We start from the raw sequence: 7,462 nt of genomic DNA, 5'->3' as shown, positions 1-7,462 counted from the left end.
AGGCAGACAGACCTCTGTCAGTTCAAGACCAGCCTGATCTACAAGAACTAGTTCCAGGACAGGCTCCAAAACTACAGAAAATCCCTATCTCGAAGAAGAAAAAATAAATCCCAACTCCCCCCAAAAGAATATTACCTATTCCACATGTTTTTAATTTTTTAAACAAGTATGTTATGAGCATGAAGGTGTTGCCTGGGATGGATGTCCTCAGATTACTCTGGCTTCTAGTTTTATAGCAACTTGAACTACCCCCTATTCCTCTAGACTGGGAAATATCATGGCCAATGTGAAAAGTGACATCTAGAAAACAGTAACAATCTTAATCAGCTGAGCTAGTAGTTTTGGCCCATCATTCTTACGATTTGAGTGGACGGCAGCTATGTGAGTGTGTTCCTCACTTTCTCTTCCTGTAAGAAAACAGCCCAAGAATTTCTACTTTACGGTGACTAGGAAACAGGGAGAAAATCAGGGGACAGATACACAGTAATATAGGGCATGCTTCCAATGACATACTTCCTCAAGAGATATTATTTCTTAGTTTCTCTCAGGTCCCCGCAATCCCATCAAAATATGAATCTAACAATGCATTAATCCATCAGTTAGTTCAGAGATTCAATCACTGTATGAACATACTACCTAAGAACTTTGCGTTGAAGATCAAGGCTTCAGTATGAGTTTTGGGGCTTAGAATTCATATTAAACCATAATAATGAGTGGTATTGTTATTTCACCATTCTGAATATATTAGAATGTTAAGCAACTTACAAATAAGAATGTATTAGAGCAAAACAAAATATTTTTATTCACATTTCATATATAGTACAGGAATGTATATGGTTGAAGACAAGCTATTCTATTGGTAGTATTGTTTTGTTTTGTTTTAGTTCAGAATCTACTTTATTTTATTTAGGAGACTTATTTCCAGCTCATTCATTTTCCTACAATGCTATCACTTCATTCCTTTTATAGATGAATACAATTTTATTGCATATCCTTTGTATATGAAAAAAATCCACATATTTAAAAATTCATTCATCTGTTGATAGACCTCTAGGGTTTAATAACAGGATGACTAAATAGCATTAATTTTGCTTAGTTATAAAATGATATAACTGTAGTTTTTGGTTTGTTATTATTTTGGGATAGCATCTGACTGCTATGGCCCAGACTAATTTAGAATTGTCTGTGTGCCCTAGGCTTGCTTCCCACTCATGATTCTCTGAGCTCTGCCTGCTGAGGACTAGAATCATAGGCATGGGCCACTACATTCATAGCTTTCTCATGTACGAAACTCCTGAGAGACTTACTTCCTAGAGGATAAGTAAATAAAAATAGAAAAAAGTAATGCCTAAATCACAAGGAGAAAAATCTATTAAATGCTACAGCACTCAATAAGTATATGTTAGTTTTTTATATCACTTAAAGGTATCTTTAAACTTGTTGATATGAAGGGTTTCAGTGTCATAGGAGAGGTAGGTTTGTTGAACAGTAGAAGCAGAAGGTAATTTGGGGATAGAGTAAAGGTTAAAAGAACTATAGATGAAATAATTTTCATAACTCTTGAACAAATCCAGGAACAAGAAAGAACTATAACAAAATCACAATTCAAAACAATTCAAAAGTGTATATATACATATATATATATACATACAAATATATATATACTTTTTGTATTATATATAAATAATAGTTGTACTGTACTGTTTAAGAAATGACAAAGAAAAGTCTCTAAATATTCAGTACAGACTCAATGTTTGTTTTGCTTTTCGTACACAATTTGCTGAATGTGATCATTTGAAACTTAGAACTCCACAGGGTCAACTGTTTGTCTAGTCTGCAGGTTGCATCATATTAATCATTGCCCTTGATCTTTAACTTTTTAATGGTAATTGCCTGAATTCTTCCTTGTGTTGAAGCAGAATTTGCTTTCTAAGATCTTCATTTCTATGAACATTACCATATAGGAACAAGGTAATACACTACTCTGGAATATAAAAAATATTTTGTTATTTGAATATCCATCTTTTATCTATTTATTTATGTAAGCTCTAAGCTTGCCTCAACTCACATTTAAGTTAAAGACTCCCTAACAAGATTGCCCAGCAGGAGCTCCTTGAATTAGAAAGGAGAGAGTGCACTAGATGGTTTTACTACTTAAAGGCAATTACAGCACAAGCCTGAGAACATAAGTTCAGTTCCTGGAACCCAGCTAAAGGCAGAAGATAACCACCTCCACAGAGTTATCCTCTGAGCTCCATATGCATTCGATAGCATATACATGTGTAAGCACACACACGTGCACACACACACAGAGAGTAATAATAATAAACAAAAATTAGCAAAAAAAGAAAGATCTCAGACTTATCTTTACGTTCTGAAAATTTGTCCTGAAACTCAGTACCTTAAACATTGCTTTGAGAAATTAGTACATACAGAGAGCTGAAAGAATAACCGACAGCGTATCTATGTTACAAAACAACCCTCAAGAAACTCTATTATTTTAAAACTCCAGAGTATAAGAATATTGCTTCTCATTGGCACCAGAATCTTACTATTTCGCATTTCTCAACTGTAAATGTTACATTTTTCCCAATCTATGGTCCTTTAGCAGCTAACTGCTACACTGCTACACATAGGGCTTTTTCAAGCAGCTGGCTCTGTTTGCCCTGTAGGTTTAAAAACTTCCTTTGATCCCCTTTCTTTGGCAGAGGGAAGCTGCACGTGGCTGACATACAGTAGCACAGGCAGTATCCATTGTATTCGGAAAATGTATATTTTCTTCACTGCTCCTCACATAAGTGATCGCAAACCTTCCTCACTAATGGCTAGGGGTTAAAGGAGTTAAGCAGCTGACTGAAAACTAAAGGCCAGGTTAAAGTCACTCTTTTCAGTTTTTGTTTAGTCATGCAGAGCATTGTTGTGTTGTCTCTAGTCCTATTGTGACTCTTCTGGTAATTTTCTCCGTGTTTACTCAGAACCTTTGAGCATGATTGCTGGCATCACAGAAAAGGACTGGAAAGAGAAAGGCACCAACTTATTTTCCCCCTCCAATTGTGCTTTTTTCCCATTTATATTTATGGTGGAATTGTACTGACACTTCCATCCTTACTTCAATGCTCCAAGAATAGCTTTAAAGGCAAAATTCTTTCTGTGTTATTGTATTCTCATATTTCTCACAAACAGTCTTTCTCTTCACTGTTGTTGTTTGGCTCCAATAATAAGTTGCAATATGAACCTTCATATGTTCTTTTTAACCGAGGTCATTATCTAGAAATTAGGCTTTGCATTTCATGCCTGTAACCTCACACTATACTTTTATTTTTACATTTTTATGCCTTCTGATATATAGTAAGTTATGCAAATATTTGCTACCCTGCATCACTTAGAAAATAATGAACAAGGATGACTATACATTTGTATTACAGATGCGATATTTTTCCATATGTTTTCAATTTGCAGTTGTTTGAATTCGTGGATGTAGAACCCACAGATACAGAACAATTGTGTGCTCTTAGTTCTTGTGATTTCCAGATGAATAGGTTCTTGTGAGGTTCCAATTATATGATGGCTAAGGACGGAGTCATCTACATGTGGCCTACATATCCTCCCTTGAAAATAGTTACTTCTGCGAACAGGTGCAGCTCTCCATCCATGGAGACTTTCCTCGAGGAATATTTTTTTCATTCTCATAGGTATATGAAAAGATAGTATTCTAGCAAGTATAGCAGGTTGATTTATTGAAAATTTGATATGAAGGGGCAGCCAACAGAGAAACAGCATAGTCTTCAAACTGCTGGAGATTCCTTGTGAAGGGACAAAAACTGATTTTTTTTTTTTACCCCACCAGGAAGCCAACCAAGTTTTTACGTTGCGTTGATCCTGGGATCTTTTATCCCCTACAGAAGTCTAATCAGCTTTTGAATTTTGAGGCTGTAAAGGAGATGTTTTCATGTGGGTGGTAACACGGCAGCATAGGTGTACCTTATAGCAGACGTTTGTGTTGAAAGGCCTAGAGACTCATGAATGCCATTAAGCTGTATTCTATAAACGTCAGTCAGAAAAAAAAAAAACAAGTTGTGCTTCACATTTTTAAAGACAACAATAAAAAGGAAAACAAAACAAAATATGGAAACAAATGGGGCTGGAGAGATGTCTCAGTGGCTAAGAGCACTTGAGTACCTGGATTTATTTCCCAGAACCCATGTCAGGGCTAACAACTATTTGTAAGACCTGTTTCAGGGGATCTGACACCTTTTGGTCTTCAAGAGCACTGCACACACATGATAAACAGATATAAAGCACACATACATGCAGTTCAAACATTCATTTACACATAAAACAAAAATAAATGAATCTTAAAATGCTGAATTAGATATTACTTCAAGTTTGGGACCTAAGGAAAGTAATGGAGTCTTTACAGAACTGGACAGTGGAGGCTGAGTGTGACCCGAGCACATCTCAATAAAACATGTGAAGAAAAAAAGTACTTAAAAACTAAGCAGGGAGCCTCGCCTCAAGTTCATGTATCTTGCAAAAATGGGGGAAATTCCCAAGCTTAGCAAGGAGACAATTTAGAATAAAAGGTATCCCCACTAGAGTGATGATATTTTTCACTTGGGAAAAACCTAGGCCAGGTTTCCTGGCTGGTGAAAACTTGACATATAAATAAAGGAGGATTTTTACAACAACAATTGATTAAGAATGTATAATAATCATAACAGCTGTCGATCAAGATAACTGTGGCTTACTGTAGCGAGAGGTTGAAATATAAGAGACTGTCTTTTGGAAGCTGTGAAACTCCAGATTATCTACCCTTAAATGCTGGTTTTCCTCTGGGTTGGAGTGCACGTCGCAATATTAGCTTTCCTGATTTCTAGATTATTCTCTACCCTTCTGTATTTACCAAGAAGATGGAAACAAAATGCCAAGATCCTCTCACTAAAATTCAGATTAAGTCATATCACAGAAAAAAGACTGACATAAAATGAAAAAGCATGACGAGGGGAAATGGAGAGTAACTGTTGCAATAGAACAGAGTAGGCAAGCTCCAAATGTTGCCATGTCAAACCTAGAGGTAGTTGAGATCATCAGTGGCTGTTCCCCACCCTCTGTGAACATTGCGTATTTAGTTTCTGTCCCTCAAGGAATGCTGTAGATGCTCCAATTTGTTTGTATTAAATCCGTTTAAAGTAGACGGACCAAGAATGATTTCCATATTGCTGACTAAACCATGATTTTCAAAAGAATGTAAAGGAACATTCTTCCTAAATGAATGATGATGGCCATACAAGTGGGCACTGAAGCTAACTTTAGTTAAGCTGAATCAAGGAAGCAAATGTGACTTCATTTGGGTCCCTCATTTGTGGAGCAATTCACAGTTGCTGCATGTAATTGATGTTTATATGAAAAATTTAAGGCATGCATTGGAAAGATACATGATGAAAAGTGATAGCATCTTCTAATATTTAAAAATGTTTTAAAATGTCTCATTTATTATATAGCAAATGCAAAACCTCTGGTTTTTATGCTGTTATCAGACATTCAATGCTGTGTAAGGCCAATGAATTGTAAAATAATCACAAGTGTGTCTATATTTCAGTTGTAACCATCTTATGACTTCAAAAGGGGGTCATGCATACAAAAAAACCCTCAAAGATATAGTATTTGTAGTGATCCATCTTCGGAATATTTATCTTTTGTTATGTTCCACTTTTTCCTTTCCTTGATTGAAATAGACTTCAGCCTAAATTTTCAAACACAGAATGGGCACTGATATCACAAATAATTATTCCATTATGCTGTAAATGAGTATTCTCTGTGATAACCCATCTTAACCTTGCTTATTAGACCTTCCCATGGCACTAGTAAATGGGGAGCTGTGAAGAAGTGAGTACAAGCATGCTATCTTCAACTGAAAACATAAGTAAAAAATAAAACCACACAAGTCAGGGCATCTCTATTTGTTTAAAGAAGCATTCATCTACTCGATGCATTATTATTAAAAATTGAGAAAAAAGTGAAAAATCTGTAATGTTTAAATGTATGGCAGAACATATTCTGCTAAATAAACCTGCTAGTACAGAAATGTTCCATTAAAAAATGTATAAGTGAAAAATCTGGCACAGTCAACTGAAGTAGTTCCAATTCTCCTACTAAGAAAGACAAATGTTTTCTGGTAAACTCAAGGCACTTGTGAGCTTTCAATCTGTCGAATATAATATAGCTGAATTCAGCAACCTGTACTGCAGTTGCTACTGCCCAGAAAGATAGTCCCAAGGGAAGCATGCCATCCCTACTGAAAGAAATATCTGTCATCGTAGACTAGCTGTTATGAATGCTCTTTGTGAACTAGAAAATCAGGTAAAAACTAATTTCTCAAATTATTCTTTTAGTTACTCAAGTACAACTTGACTTAAAATGTTACCCAGGAATTTATCTTTTTTTAAAAAAAATGTGAGTCTTGGCATATAATGCTGTGCTAAAGGGAACTCAGTAAGTATTTTAGACATTAAATGAATACGGGAAGAAATGAGGACATCAGAACATAGATGAATGGTCTTAGCTGTTTTGGAAATATGGAGGAGGTATTTTAAGCTTTATAAATTGAAAGAATTATAGTTGCTATTTAGTACCACTGCTAGTGGCCTCTCAAACAATTTTCATGGTAGGAAACATTAACTCAGAAGGGGCATCTGAAAAATATCTGTCTGCCAGCTGACATTGTTCCAAGCAACCCAAACTGTATGGCCTTCCTAAAAATACCACATATTTTCTCCAAACTCATTATGTAAACACCAGATATTAAGTTTTTAAAAAAGCAATTTCATTTATAATATAGTCTCATTTTATAAAATTATTGGCTTGCAATAGAACTTCTTACAGCATTTGCTAATGTGCTATTTGGGGCCATCAGGAAGCTACCTTTCACTTGGAATCAGGAATGTGACAGAGGCAAAGAAGATCATGTTAGTGAATGTTGAATCAGGCAAGGAAGGGAGAATGGACAGGGGAAACTTTCAAACTGTATTTTTATATCTGGCCCCTACGAAAGAAAGGTAGGGGAAAACAGTACTGAGCAGGAAGAGATGATGACACAGCTCCAATAGTCTCACTTAATCTAAAGGCAGCTTTTGAACAAAGATAATTCACTGGAAGACAACTATTTTGGATATAAATGTCAGACTTGGGTACTCATCATATGCTTAATCTTTGCTTGAAGATGGTGGAGGTTTTCAAGCCTCTGAGAGAAAGGTGAGGCAAAGAGAGCCCGGCACCCTCAGCCTGGGCTCCAGGGGCTCCTGTGTTCTCCTGGATCCTGCACTGCCTGCCCCGTCCTTCCTTCTGTCCCTGGATCACTGGGCTACCAGGCGGCCCTGTTTAGGTGCTGAAGAGTTCCATCTGGACGGTGAGTGTGTGCTATCCAGGGGCAATAGTCCCGGAAGAGAGCACTAACCCCCTTCCC

The sequence above is a fragment of the Alexandromys fortis genome, unplaced genomic scaffold, assembly GCF_014885135.2.
Source record: "Alexandromys fortis isolate MF-2015 unplaced genomic scaffold, M_Fortis_MF-2015_v1.1 scaffold_226, whole genome shotgun sequence".
In the NCBI taxonomy this organism is placed as follows: domain Eukaryota; kingdom Metazoa; phylum Chordata; class Mammalia; order Rodentia; family Cricetidae; genus Alexandromys; species Alexandromys fortis.
This window is presented reverse-complemented; position numbering follows the sequence as displayed.